We start from the raw sequence: 15186 nt of genomic DNA, 5'->3' as shown, positions 1-15186 counted from the left end.
TGTCTAACCTCATAAACCTTGGCCATATTAGTAGGTCGGCAAGCTGCCGCCTTGAGACCTGCCAACAGATCCTGGCGGTAGACAAGGAGTCGCTCCCTACCTTCAACCGTATTGTAGACCCATGTTGGTAGGATCTCAGGAAAATAGGCAGCGATCAGGGCAGGATCCGTGATGGGCGCTCCTGTGGGGCCAGGGATAAGTTTCCGGGTCGCCTCTCAGATATGGTCTCTCTTTTCAGTGGTAAAAAGGACCTGTAAAAGATGACTGCAATCATCCCAAGTGGGCTGATGAGTAAAGAGAATAGTTTCAAGCAAACAAATTAAATCCTGGGGTTTCTCAGTAAAGGAGGCATTTTGGGTGAGCCAATTGTATAGATCACTGGTAGAAAATGGCCAATATTGGTGTTGCTGTTGACCATCCACATCCACAGGACCTACGACCTGTAAGGGAAAAACAGCTGCATTAGAAGGGGGGCTGATTCCATGGTGTCGTCAAGTGACTGGCCCCTCAGAAACTTTAAGGCCAGGTGCCGAGGGTTCTATAGCTCCTTCCTCCTCTTGATTATTCTCAGGCTCTGCAGAAGGAACCTGGGAAGGGGAGTATGGGGGAGCAAACATTTCTTCTTCCAAGTTATCTCCCTGAAAAACCGGGGGTACCTTTTCTTTTCCTCTTTCTCAGTTTCTTTTTGTAAGTCTAGGGGACTAGATGGAGTGGTGCCCATGGTTTCCAGTCCCGTCAGTCGTACAGTCCAAAAAACAATAACCAGTACAAACAAAACACACGCAGGCCTGACAGTTACGACAAAAAACTTATGGAGTGGAGATCTCCCGAACCGGTCTGCTGACTCCTGTCATGGCTGGGTTCCACACCCATGTCCCACAGCAGAAGGAGCGGACCCACAGTGGGAGAATTGGGCCTCGGTTAGGAGGCCCTCTTGGTCAGTTCTGGCCCAACACCGAACTGACCCCCGCCCCGCAATTCACATGGTGGGGTTCCAAGGACCCCCACCCCACAAGCAGATCTGGGACGTCTCCCAGTTCCTCCAGGGTTGTCGTGCAAGCATGTCCGCTTCAACAACCCTTTACACAATATGAATCGGAGCAGCCGTCCTCACAAAGGAAAACGAAAGTATAGACAGACAACAGGACAAGACAAATTAACAAAAATAGCGATGTTTTACCTTTGGAGTCTGAGGTCTCGGGGGTATTTGGGGGGATCCCTGATGAGCCCCCACTAATATGTGGTGCCTAGGGTGCAGGACCACCCCACCAAGAAGACCTCCTAGAGTCAGACTTTACAGCTGTTTTAAGGTTTTATTTAAATGGGCTGCAGCTCGGGCCTCGTCCTACATTCCGACACAGTGGAGCCTAGGAAGAGAGCCCTGAGCCAAGGATTTGCAGGGTTTATAAAGGCACACAACCAACCAGGCGCTTGGATTACCACCATGTGTTGCTCTGCTAGAAACAGGCAACAAGAGGTCACTGCCTCAAAACTTTAACCCTTCACTATTTGTGCCTTAAAACTAAAATCTTCTAAGGTATCCATTTTCAGCTGTCTTGTGTGCTTGACATATCATGTCCATATAAGGCTAAATAGCTCACTTTACAACTCTAGGGGGAGGGAGAAATGAGGGAGATGGGGGAGGGAAAGGAAAGTGGGAGAACAACAAGGGAACGGGTAATAATGCTCAACAAGAAATGTACTCATAATTATACTAAATGAAGTAAGCCAGGCCCAAAGAAACATAGGTCCCATGGTTTCCCTTATTTGGAATTACTAGTATATGTTTGAGTTAAGCAGAAACGGTCAGATAAGTTGATGTTGGGCAAAATGAACCCCAAGATAAGGACTCAAATGTTTTTTACTTTCTTGTGATTGTTTCTATTTATAAGATGATTTTTTTTTGTTGCTTTGTATGTCCCTCCCCCATGGTATAACCCCTGTTTTTCACTGTATTTGATGTTGGTGTAATTTGTGCAGGGGAAGGGATAAAACAAATTGTTTAAATAGGGATACAGATGCACCCATTGCAACAATGAAATGTAGAAGACATTAGGTAGAAAAACGAACTTTACAACTTTGGCCGGGGGTGGGGGGTGGGAGGAAGGGCAGGGGGGCCGCTGGGAGAAGGATGGGAGGTGACAATGATTGACAAGAAATGTACTCATTACCTTGCCCATGTAATTGTAACCCCTCTGTACGGCATTTTCACAATAAAAATAAATAAATTTTTTAAAAAAGAAATGTGCTAATTGCCTTACTCATGTAACTGTAACCCCACTGTACAGCATCTTTACAATAAAATAAAATTTAAAAAATAGCTCAAATCAATACATCTAAGTAGAACCCTGTATACATAACTAAAATATGACTAATTTTATGTGCAATTTTATTTTTTCTGTTGCTCACCACATAATCATCCTGATATGTACAAAATTGCAATTTTTGATTCTCATACTTTTATCAATAGACTATCAGAAATTATTTTGAAAAAACTTGGAAATCTAATAATCACTTGATTTGAATAATAAATAGGAATACTATTCCACATCGAGCAAGTTCTCTTCTATGTTCACCTTATGCTTCTAACCATTTTGAATACTTTATTCTCTATTCTTTCAGAACTGCATTGCATATGAAAGCAAATATAAAAATGAATTCATTTTTTATTGTGAAAATAATGTACAGAGGGGTTACAATTACATGGGCAAGAAAATGAGTACATTTCTTATAAAGCATTGTAGCCTCCTCCTTTGTTTCCCCTTCCCATCCCTTCCCATCCTCCCCCCCACCAAAGTTGTAAAGTTCATTTTCGACATAACGACTTGTACATCTCATTGTTGCAATGGGTCCACCTGTATCCCTATTTAGAAGATTTGTTTTTGCCCTTCCCCTCCACAAATAATACCACCATCAAATACAGTGAAAGCAGGGGTTGTACTGTGGGGGAGGAACATACAAAGCAACAAAGAAATAATCTTATGAATATGTTAGAAACAATCGAATGAAAGAAAAAAACATTTGAATACATATCTTAGGGTTCATTTCCCTAACATCACCTTATCTGACGTTTCCTGCTTGACTCAGCCATATACTAGATATTGCAAATAAGGGAAACCATGGGACCTATGCTTCTTTGGGCCTGGCTTACTTCACTTAATGTAATTCTTTTCCAAGCATTTCCATTTCCTAACAAATGGGGCAATGTCATTCTTTCTGATGGAGGCATAGAATTCCATTGTGTATATATACCACATTTTCTTGATCATTCATCTACTGAGGGGAATCTGGATTGGTTCCATGTCTTAGCTATAGTAAATAATGCTGCAATAAACATAGTAGTGCTGGTAGCTTTAGTGTGGTCTTCTTTGTAAACATTTGGGTAAATGCCCAAAAGTGGGATTGCTGGGTGATGGAGGAGCTCTATTTGGAGTCGTTTGAGGAACCTCTACACTACTTTTCAAAGTGGTTGAACAAGTTTACACTCCCACCAACAATGCAGTAAGGTTCCCTTCTGTCCACATCCCCTCCAGCATCTGTTGTTATTAGAGTTCTTGATTTTAGCCATTCTAACTGGGGTGAGGTGGTATCTCAACTTTGGTGGGATCTGCATTTCTTTTTTTTTAATATTATTTTATTTTATTTGAGAACATACTGTACAGAGGGGCTACAATTACATGGGCAGGATAATGCATACATTTCTTACCAAGAATGTCATGTCAAAACCAGCTTTAAAATGTCGGTGTGGGGGGGGGGAGGGGGGTATAATTGGGTGGGGGGAGGGAGGAGGCTGGGAAGGGAGGTGAAGGGATTTGCATTTCTTTTATGGCTAGGGAGAGCATTTCTTCATGTGTCTATTGGCCATCCTTCTTTCTTCTTCAGAGAAGTTTCTCTTTAAGTCTTTAGACCATTTATTTATTGGGCAGTTGTTTCTTTGAAGATTTGTTGTTGGGGGATTTAATTTTTTGAGTTCCAGGTATATTTTAGATATGAGACCCTTGTCTATTGTATGGCTAGTAAAGATCTTCTCCCAATCCGTGGGTTTTCTATTGATATTGCTAGCTATGTCCTTTGCCATGCAGAAGCTCTGCAATTTCATGCAATCCCATTTGTCCAACCTTTCTTTGATTTGTTGTGTTTCTGGGTCTCTATTAAAAAAATTTCAGCCTGTGCCAAGGAGACGTAGGGTTTGTCCTATTCCATCCTGTAATGTTGTCAGAGTGTTTGCTTTGACTCTGAGGTCTTTGATCCATTTGGAGTTGATTCTGGTGCAGGGTGATAGATAAGGATCTAGCTTTAGTTTTCTACAAGTAGTTAACCAATTTTGCCAGCACCATTTACTGAAGAGGCTGTCTTTCTTACATTCTATTTTTTTAGTTCCCTTATAGAAGATTAGATGGCTATAGGTCTGTAGGTTCATTTCTGGGTTTTCAATTCTATTCCATTGGTCCTGAAGTTTGTTCTTGTGCCAGTACCAAGCTATTTTGATTACTATGGCTTTATAGTAGAGTTTGAAATTTGGTATTGATATTCCTCCAGCACTGTTCTTTCTGTTGAGGATCGTTTTTGCTATTCCGGGTCTTTTATTGTTCCATATAAATTTTTGGATTGCCTCTTCTATTTCCTTGAAGAATGAGGTTGGAATTTTGATAGGTATCGCGTTGAATTTGTAGATAGCCTTGGGAAGTATTGCCATTTTCACGATGTTGATCTTTCCAATCCAGGAGCATGGGAGTTTTTGCCACTTTCTAAGTTCTGTTTTGATTTCCTTTTTCAAGTTTTTAAAGTTTTCATCATAGAGGTCCTTCACTTCTTTGGTTAAGTTAATTCCTAGGTATTTTAGTTTTTTGTGGGGCTATTACGAAGGAGTTGCTTTCCTAATTTCAGTCCCACTTTTCTCATTGTTGGCATACAGAAAAGCCATTGATTTTGAGGGTTAATTTTATACTCTGTTACTTTGCCAAAGTTCTGCATCAACTTGAGTAATTTGGGAGTGGAGTCCGTGGGATTCTTTACATACAAGATCATGTCATTTGCAAGGAGGGAGAATTTTACTTCTGCTTTCTCTATTTGGATCCCCTTTATGTTTGCATCTTGTCTTATTGCTGCAGCTAGGAATTCTAATACTAGATTGAAGAGAAGTGGAGAGAGTGGACATCCTTGTCTTGTTCCTGAGTTAAGAGGAAATGGCTTTAGTTTTTCATCATTGAGTATAATGCTGGCTGTATGTTTGTCATATCCAGCCTTTATTGTATTGAGGAATGTTCCATGGATTCCTAATTTTTCCAGAACCTTCATCATAAAGGGGTGTTGGATCTTGTCAAATGCTTTTTCTGCATCTATTGAGATAACCATGTGGTTCTTATCCTTGCTCCTATTGATGTGATGAATTATATTAATTGATTTGCGTATATTGAACCAGCTTTGCATCCTTGAAATGAATCCTGTTTGATCATGGTGTATGGTGTTTTGGATGAATTGTTGCAGTCAATTGGCCAAAATTTTGTTGAGAAGTTTTGCATCAATGTTCATCAAAGAAATGGGTCTATAGTTCTCTTTCTTTGATGAGTTCCTGCCTGGTTTTGAGATGAGGGTTATGATGGCTTCGGTAGTGAACTTTTTCTTTCAATTTCCTTGAAGAGTTTATTCTATTGGTATGAGTTCTGCTTTGGAGGCCTTGTAGAATTCTGCTGTAAAACCACATGGTCCTGGACTTTTCTTAGTTGGGAGGTCTCTTATTGCTGTTTCTATTTCAATGCTTGATATGGGCCTGTTAAAATGGTTTAACTCATCTTAGTTTAGTTTTGGCATGTCAACATTTGCTAGGAAAAGGTCCATTTCTGCCAAGTTCTCAAACTTATTAGCATAAAGTTTTGAGAAGTATTCCCTTTTAATGTTCTGAATCTTGGTTGTTTTTGTGGGGATGTTTCCATTCTCATCTCGGAGTTTATTTCTTTGGGTGTGTTCTCTTCTTTTTCTGTTGGATTTGCTAAGGGTCTGTCAATTTTGTTAATTTTTTCGAAGAACCAACTCTTTTTTTGTTGATTCTTTCTATAGTTTCTTTGGATTCTTATTCATTTAATTCTGATTTAATTTTTAATAATTTCTTTCCGTCTACTGGATTGGGGTTTATCTTGCTGGTCTTTTTCAAGAAGGTTCAGATGTCTCATTAAATTGTTGGTTTCAGTTCTCTCTAATTTGTTGATGTAGGAACTCAGAGCTATAAACTTGCCCCTGAGTACTTAGCCTTTGCTGTTTCCCAGAAGAGCTGGTAATTTGTGTGCTCATTTTTGTTGAATATCATGAACATTTGAATTTCCTTTCTAATCTCTTCCATGACCCACTTGTGATTCAGCAGTGTGTTGTTCAGGCTCCAGGTGTTACAGGACTTTCTTTGGTGGCTTTTGGTATTGAGTTCTAATTTTATTCCCTTGTGGTCTGAGAGAATGCAAGGTATAACTTCAATGTTTCTGAATTTGGACAAGTTTACTTTGTAGCCTAAAATGTGGTCTTGGTTCCTGGGTCATCTGTGGTCTGCAAACTGCAAGATGAAGATGTCTGCTCCTTGTTGGTTCTTGCTGGTGTTGAGTAGAATCCGCTCGCCCCAGACTCTCTGTGTTGCAGTTATGGTGGCTATGGCCACTCAGATATGTCCCCATTGCCTGGATTTTCCCTCTCTGGTCTAACTCTCTGTACTGTGAGGGCACACTTGGTGTGATTCTCTGGCTTAGGACTGTTCATTCGAACACTAAAACTGCTTTCTATGTGAGAGTTTGTTTAGCCTCCAGCTTCTCCTCTGCCATCTTCCCGGAACCTCTATCAAAAAAGTAAATTCTGATTCTCCTATTCTTTTCAATAACATAGTTTACATATTCAATTATGTTACATTGTTTTCTCTATACATTGGTATTATTTTTCAAGTAACGAATTTTGCATATCTTCTTTGTGTAGTACTGTTGAATCATATTTCCTTATACATATAAGCTACAATATAATGATGCTCGGAGGTTGGAATTTTTATTATTTTATTATTATTTCTGGTATCTAATTTATTGAAAAACTTGAAACCAGTAATTGATGCATATATCATTTTGCATATGTGCTACTAAATATGCAAAATTTTTCTAAAATAGAAAAATTATCAAGACCACATGAACTTTCAGTTTTTATTAGTTCAGTGTCTATAATGCTTAAGCTCCTACTTTCAATATATGAATATCAGTTTGTACACAATCTAAAAAGCAGAACATATAATTAAACTTTTAGAATTACTTTATTATTTTCTAATACCATGTTGATATTTGTCTTGTTTAATTTCTCTTAATATAAGTTTGTGTGAGCTGCAATAGGTCAACCTGTATACCTATTTAAACAATTTGTTTTTCTCTTCCACTCCCCAAATTATGCTAACATCAAATATAGTGAAAACAGGGCTTATATCGTAGAGGAGGGACATACAAAGCAACAACAACAACAAAAATCATGTGGTACCTTATAAATACGTTAGAAACAATTGCAAGAAAGAAAAAACCACTTTTGTCCTTATCTTGGGATTCATTTGCTTAACATCATCTTATCTGACCTTTTCTGATTGTCTCAGATATATACTAGTTATTGCAAATAATTGCAACAGTGAGATGTACAAGACTCTATGTCAAAAAATGAAATTAACAATTTGGGGGAGGATGTATCTGAGGAGATGGGAGAGAAGGGATGGTAGGGGAAAAACAAAGGAGGAGGCAATAATGCTTGATAGGAAATGTACTCATTACCTTACTCATGTGATTGTAACTCCTCTGTACAGTAGTTTCACAATAAAATACTTATTTTAAAGAAAGTTTGTATGACTTTTACAGTTTTTGAACTATTTTATTTTTTAAAAAACAATTTTTCTTATTTACATATTTTGCATTTTATAATTGCTCATTTTGTATTTGAAACTTGAGTATCTGCATTTGAAATTTGATATGTTTAGAAATTACTCCTTTTAAAATTATAGTTTAATTATTAATCCTTTCATTTATTTTTTCATGGTTTTTATGTCAGAATTAGGCTTTTTGCATTCCAGGGTCTTAAATAAATTCTAAGATTTTTTCCAATATAGTCTTGATTTCCAGAACTAGGAATATATGTCAATTCTAAAATTATCCTAAAATAATTGAAAAGAAGGAAATATTTCTAGAATTACCCTGATACCAATACCAGACAAGGACAGAACAAAAATAGAAAAGCATAGACCATCTCTCTGTTTATGGATTCCTGGTCTATGACCAATATCCCTGAAAACAAAGACGCAAACATTTCTAAGAGAGAGCTAACAAATAAAATCTAACACATCAAGATCATTCATCACAATCAAGTGAGATTCATCAAATGAATGCAATTATGATTATGACATACGTAAATCAATGAACACTATACATCAAATTAACAGATTGAAGGACATAATTCATGTGCTTATTTCTAAGATGCATAAAAATCATGTAACAAAATTCAATATCTTTTTATGATCAAAATGTTTGAACACATTAGGTATAAAATAAAAATATAACAATATAATGACTATATAAAAAACACACATAGCTGGGCTTGGAAGGTGGTGCACTGGTACAATGCTTGCTTTGCATGCATGAGGCCCTGGGTTCAATTCTTTAGTACCACATAAGCATAAAAACTATTAGTAGCACTGTGGCTCAAGTGGTAGAGCTCTAGCCTTGAGCTAAAGGGCTGAGGGACAGCACCCAGTCCCACAGTTTAGGCCCAGGACCGACAAAAAAAACCCCCACATACACAGCATTATACTGAATAGGGAAAAGTTTAAATTATTTTTCCTAACTTAAGGAACAAGACAAGTGTATTTTCTGGGGGAATGGTATTGCTAGGCATGTGTATCAAGTGTTAGAAAACTCACCTAGCAAACATGTAGAGCTGAATTCATACCCTAGTACTACCTGGAGAAGACAGTAATTATTATAATTTTGAATAGGGTCATATCTCAAATGGTAGGGTTTCTGCCTAGCAAGGAGAGTTTATGAGTTCAAATCTTAGTACCACCAAAAAAAAAGATACTGTAGTTCTACATAATAGTGGCATTTTTAGAACAATTGGGCAAAATAAAGAAATAGCAGACATACAAGTTAGAAGGAAGGAAATAAAATTATCCCTATTTATAGAAGTTTTCTGTAATAACAGCACCAAGTTACAAGTCAGATACTCAGGCCTTACACCTTTCAAATATACTCACTGACAGGCATATTGTAAATATCCATGACTAAATTTCCTTCAGTTACTTTGGGTAGGGCCAGAATTTATATCTAGTATCCAAAAAAAGAAACCTAGATCAAATTTGAGGGGAACACCCCCAATGAACAATAATTTGTTCATAGGAAATCTGGAGTTCTCATTGCTAAAATATATTTATTCAAAACCAAAATATCATTGGCCAATTTTGAGGAGTTATTTAAATCAATACAGTCACTGATTCTTTTTAAAGGTCAAAATTTAAAGATGAGATAAATAGTACCAAATTGTAAGTAGTTGTTAAACATTTTCTGGAAATAATGTCAAAGTGTGTCTTTCCCACTTTTCAGTTTGTGAATAGTACTCCTGTATCTGAAGTTCTTTTTTTTAACTAAACCAGTCTCATGCTAATGAGCAAAGTAGAAAGTAATGAAAATTTGTGCTATGATTGAATGAGGTTTTCTTACACTGAGGAAACCATGGCAGATGAGAGGGACACACACATATTCTTGGAAGAAGACCAGCTTATTAATAGAATTTGACCATGCAAGACTTGTTGAAATCCCAGTGGAATATCAAATGCCATATTATACTATCTTTACTGAAATCTCTCCAATCCCATTTCTAAATAGTATTACTTATCTTCCTTTCTCCCTTCCTCCCTCCATCCCTACCTTCGTTCCTCCCTCCCTTCTTCCTTTCCCTTTCCTTCCTTCCTTCCTTTCTTTCTTTCTTTCTTTCTTCCTTCCTTCCTTCCTTCCTTCCTTCCTTCCTTCCTTCCTTCCTTTCTTCCTTCCTTCCTTTCTTCCTTCTTTTTTGCCTGCCTTCCTTCTTTCTTGCCTTCCTTCTTGTCTGCCTTGTCTCACATACCAAAACACCTTGTTATATTTTCAGAGGACAGCTCCACATAGCATTCTACATGGAGTGTAACATACACACCTTAAATTCAAAGCTGATTGTAAAAACTGCCCAACTAATTGAGATTGCCTCTGCAGTTAGGGAAGCAACTGCTAAACTCATGAACAGTAAGAACTGACATTAAATAGTAAGGAATTACCTCACAAAATGTTGATAAAAATCACATTACATGATAAGTGATCACTACTAGGATTATCAGAGGAAGTGAAAATGAGCACTGTGAAACATGAATTAATTATCAATGGAAAACAAGATGAAGAGGAAATTAAACATATAATAAAGGTACTAAAAGAGAATATATTGCAAAACATGGGATCATAAACAATCACCTATCTAAAAAATGTAAATTTAAAAATAATTTATATGTTGGAAAGCCATCTTACCACTGGCGCTGTTTCTGTCATCCACGTTTTTTTGGTTATCCTGTTTAAACCTCAACTGTCTATCCCCCATTGCTTTTGTCATCACACAGTTGGTCCCACTACTCAGCAGACTTCATCTTCAGATTAGTCAACTCTTCCTTCACACACCTGCTACTCTGTTCCACCTCTGACATATCATTTTACATCTCCTTGTTTGGTCTGTTAACTTTTAATTTTTTTCCCAGGCTTTCTAGTAAAGAATCTATTTTTTATTTCATTGGGTTGTTACTTCTTCAACAGCCTGAAGGTCACTTCCTTTCAACATCCCAAACCTAGAAGATTCTGGCTGTTCATGTTTAGAATTGAGGCCTCTTTTGTAATTTCCATAGTGATTTATAGTATTAATTCATATTGGCTCAAGGTCAATCTGTTCTGAGGGAAGAAAGACAATCATGTACTAGGTATTTGTTCATCTGATCATAATAGTATCTTTGAAATCTATAGTCGAAGTAAAAATCCTGAACTGTATATCTACTGAGGTTAATTTCACAACTGTGTTCTATTGGTTTACTTTCACTCTGGCCAGCAATCATTCTGCCATTCTCTCATGGTACAGAATTCTGAGCCTTTTCCCCCATGAACATGCTAAATGTTGTCCAAGCCCTTATTATCACAACTCACTTCTGTTTTTTACTTCTAACATATTGCTTCCATATTAGATTTCTTTTTGTTATTCCTGTACCAAGGTTTGAACTCAGGGTCTCATAATCTTGTTTGTGTTTCTTGCTTATGACTGGTGCTCAACCATTTCAGCCATGTCCCCCAATCTGGCATTTTGCTGATTAATTGGTGATGGAGTCTCACAGACCTTTTCTGCTTACACTGGCTTGAAACAGAAATCTTCCAGGTCTTAACCTCCTAAATTACTTTGACTTAAAGTGTTGGTTCATGGTTGTCTAATTACACTGCTCTGGGCCCCAGCCAATATACACTTCAAGGTTACCACTTCACTGACTGACTTCATCTACTGTGGCCTTACCATTGAAAATGTCTACCACCTTCTAATAATTCCAAAACTTGACAATCAAGTGTTTATCATATGATCTTTAAAAAACAGCAATTTGTATTCAGAAATATATGCGACTAAAGCACTTGGAAAAAGCATTAGAGCCGGGCGCTGGTGGCTCGCGCCTGTAATCCTAGCTACTCAGGAAGCTAAGATCTGAGGAGCACAGTTCAAACCAAGCCCAGACAGGAAAGTCTGTGAGATTCTTATCTCCAATAAACCACTAAAAAAAACCCGGAAGTGACGTTGTAGCTCAAGCAGTAGAGAGCTCGCCTTGAGCTGAAGAGTGCAGGAACAGCACCCAAGCCCAGAGTTCAAGACCCACGACTGACAAAAATAAAAGCATTAGAGATAATTTATAGAAAAGCATGTTTCAGACTTCCAGGGACACAACAGATAAGAGGGAGACTTGACAAATGGGACTACATTACTATAAAATCTCTGCACAGCCTAAGACATCACTACTAAACTAGAAAGACAGCTAACCAATTGGGAAAATATCTTTACCAGCAATTTGTCAGAGACCTAATATCCAAAATTTACAGGGATCTCAAGAAACTAACCCCACTCAAATCTAATAAACCATTCACTAAATGGGCAAGGTTGCTAAAGAGAGATTTCTCAGAAGAAGAAGTAAGAAAAGCAAAGAAACACATATCATACCTGTCAGTAAAGGAAATGCAAATCAAAACAACCCTGAGACCCAGTTAGACTAGCTAATATTCTGAATCTGGATAAAAACAAATGTTAGCAGGGATGTGGAGACAAAAGAACCCCATTGTACTGCCGGTAGGAATGTAAACTAATACAACTCTGGAAAGCAGTCTGGAGGTCCTCAAAACACCAAACATACCTTCCCTATAACCCAGCCATACCACCCCTAAGCATCTACCCTGAGCATGTACAACTTGCACATCCATGTCCATTGCTGCACTATTCACAATAGCCATGATATGGAAACAACCCAGATGCCCCACAATAGATGAATGGATACAAAAATGTAGTATCTATATAAAATGAAATTTTACACAGCCATTAAAAGGATAAAATAATGACATTCGCAGAGAAATGGGTGGAACTGGAACAAATACTGTTGAGCAAGGTAAGCCAAGATTAGAGAAACAAGTAGTGCTTGTTCTAATATACAGAAGTTAGATTTAAAATGCAATGGGAAGGTCACATAAGATGATGTTAAGCAAAATGAACCCCAAGATAAAGACACAAATGTTTTTTTTCTTGCTTGCTATTGTTTCTTACGTATTTATAAGGTTCCACCTGATTTTTTTGTTGCTTTGTATGTCCCTCCCCCATGGTATAACCCTTGTTTTCACTGTATTTTATGTTGGTATAATTTGGGGAGCGGAAGGGAAAAAAAACAAATTGTTTAAATAGGGACACAGGTTGACCCATTGCAACAATGAGATGTACAACACACTATGTCAAAAAATGAACTTTAAAATTTAGGGGGGAAGGGAGGTAATGTAGTTGTGGAAATGGGAGGGAAGGGATGGTAGGAGAAAAACAAAGGAGGAGGCAACAATGCTTGATAAGAAATGTACTCATTGCCTTGTTCATGTGATTGTAAACCCTCTGTACAGTATTTTCACAATAAAATACTTATTTTAAAAAATAAAATACAATGGGAGATGACAAATTATACAGGATTCTAGACTCCTATATACAATGAGACCAAAAAAGGATAATCTTAAGAGAAAATCACCAAGTTGTAATACCCAAGTGCCTCTTCATATGTATATAAAATAGAATACATACTGAAATGAACTCCAAAAATAAGGAAACAAAGGACCTTTTCTTAATTTGTCTTTTCATATTGTTTTCTGATAACTCTGTATTATTTACCTCATATATGGTGTACTCACATGCACATCTGAGGGAAGATGGCACAGAATAGTGGAAAACGGGTTAAAAACCTGCAGCAGCGGAGCCACTGGCTGTACTGGACGTTGATGAAAGTGGACAGAGATGGAGGGAGGGAATGAGAGAGAAGGAGGGAACAGATGATACTATGCAAAGGAAGGAAAGATGCTTATTACCTGATGTATGTAAAGGTAACCCTGCTGTATATCACCTATAAACCAACAATAAAGTAATTAAAATAAAGAAGAAAGAAAACTTGTTTCAATAGAAAGTTGATCACTCAAAATCACATTTGCTCTCATTTATCACATTATTGGAAAGGTGCAAATTAACATCAGACTTTTCAGGAATACAAATAAGAGGAACATAGTTTTTACATGCTTTCTCAGTACAATTCACAATTCAAAGAGGAAATTCTCATGAAGTTGGCTTACTCTAGTTATAGTAAGCCAATCAGATTTCTAGATATTCATTTTCTGCTGTTTCTAAATACTAAATAATTTAACATTTGTATTTTCTAAATTTTAATAGGACCATATGTTTTCTGTTAAATCCTAAAAGATTTAAAAATAAACATTGTAATATGCTGGAAATAAATTCAGATGTTAGTGGTTTTATATGTGGAGAAATAAAAATTGCCTATATGATACAGTTAGTAATTTCTCTTTTTCCCTTTCAATTGTGGGGCACCTCCAACAATTAATATTTATTGTTAAATCAAATATGTTCAATGAGTGAATAAACACATGTAAATATTAAACCCAGGAGATATAAAAGTACTAAAATCATTCTATTTTTAAAGAGTTAACAGTAGTTAAAGGGACATAATTTAATCTCTTCCTTTGATATATTTAGCAAACAATTTTGACTTTCCATCACATTGAAACAAAATAAAAGAGCAGAAGATTAATCAATAATTTAGCGGTCCTGAACAACAATGTACAGCAGATGAAAATTATTTGATTTTATTATTTTTATTATTTTATTATCATTGATTCTTTTTGGAAATACTGCAAGGCCTGAGAGTATAACTTGAGTGGTAATGCCCCTACTTAGCAAGCACCTGGCTCTGAGTTTAAACCTCAGTACCTAACAAAATGAATGAATGAATGAATTAAACAAACTATATAAAGTCAGTTGTATTCAGTTCTTGAAGTTATAACATCACAATGATCAAAATGTATAGATAGCATGGAATGATAGAAGCCATTAGTTTGTCATGCCATATCATAATTAGGGAATGAGAAGACCTACCTTTGCACCTACCATTTCTTTTTCTTTGGTCACCCTGGCTTTTGTGAAGTAACAACAGGATAATTTGCTGGATGACAAATTTTCCATCTCTGATATAAAAAAATAAAACAGAAAACCACCCATCCTAGGTACAGGCAAACAGTATTTCATTTACATGACTATAAATATTTTCTCCTATAAAGCTTTTCCAAGATGAAATTATGTTATTATGGTGATAATTATTTCAATGGACATTTAATTTACAATACACTTTTTAAGGTTTCAGAAAATTCAAAACAATATTTACTCTGGCAATAAAGTAAACCAAAAGGCTTTAATAATAATTCTAATGAGAAACGATAATCTAAGATGGTAACCTATATATATATATATATATATATATACATATATATGTATATGTGTGTTGTATTAAAATTAATCTATCAGTGAGACCAGAGAGCATTTATAATTTCTTTGTACATAGAAAAC

This window comes from Dipodomys merriami, unplaced genomic scaffold (assembly GCF_024711535.1).
Source record: "Dipodomys merriami isolate MVZ:Mamm:240054 unplaced genomic scaffold, mDipMer1.0.p SCAF_3, whole genome shotgun sequence".
Lineage (NCBI taxonomy): Eukaryota > Metazoa > Chordata > Mammalia > Rodentia > Heteromyidae > Dipodomys > Dipodomys merriami.
The sequence above is the reverse complement of the archived record's forward strand: the minus strand, read 5'-3'. Positions refer to the sequence as shown.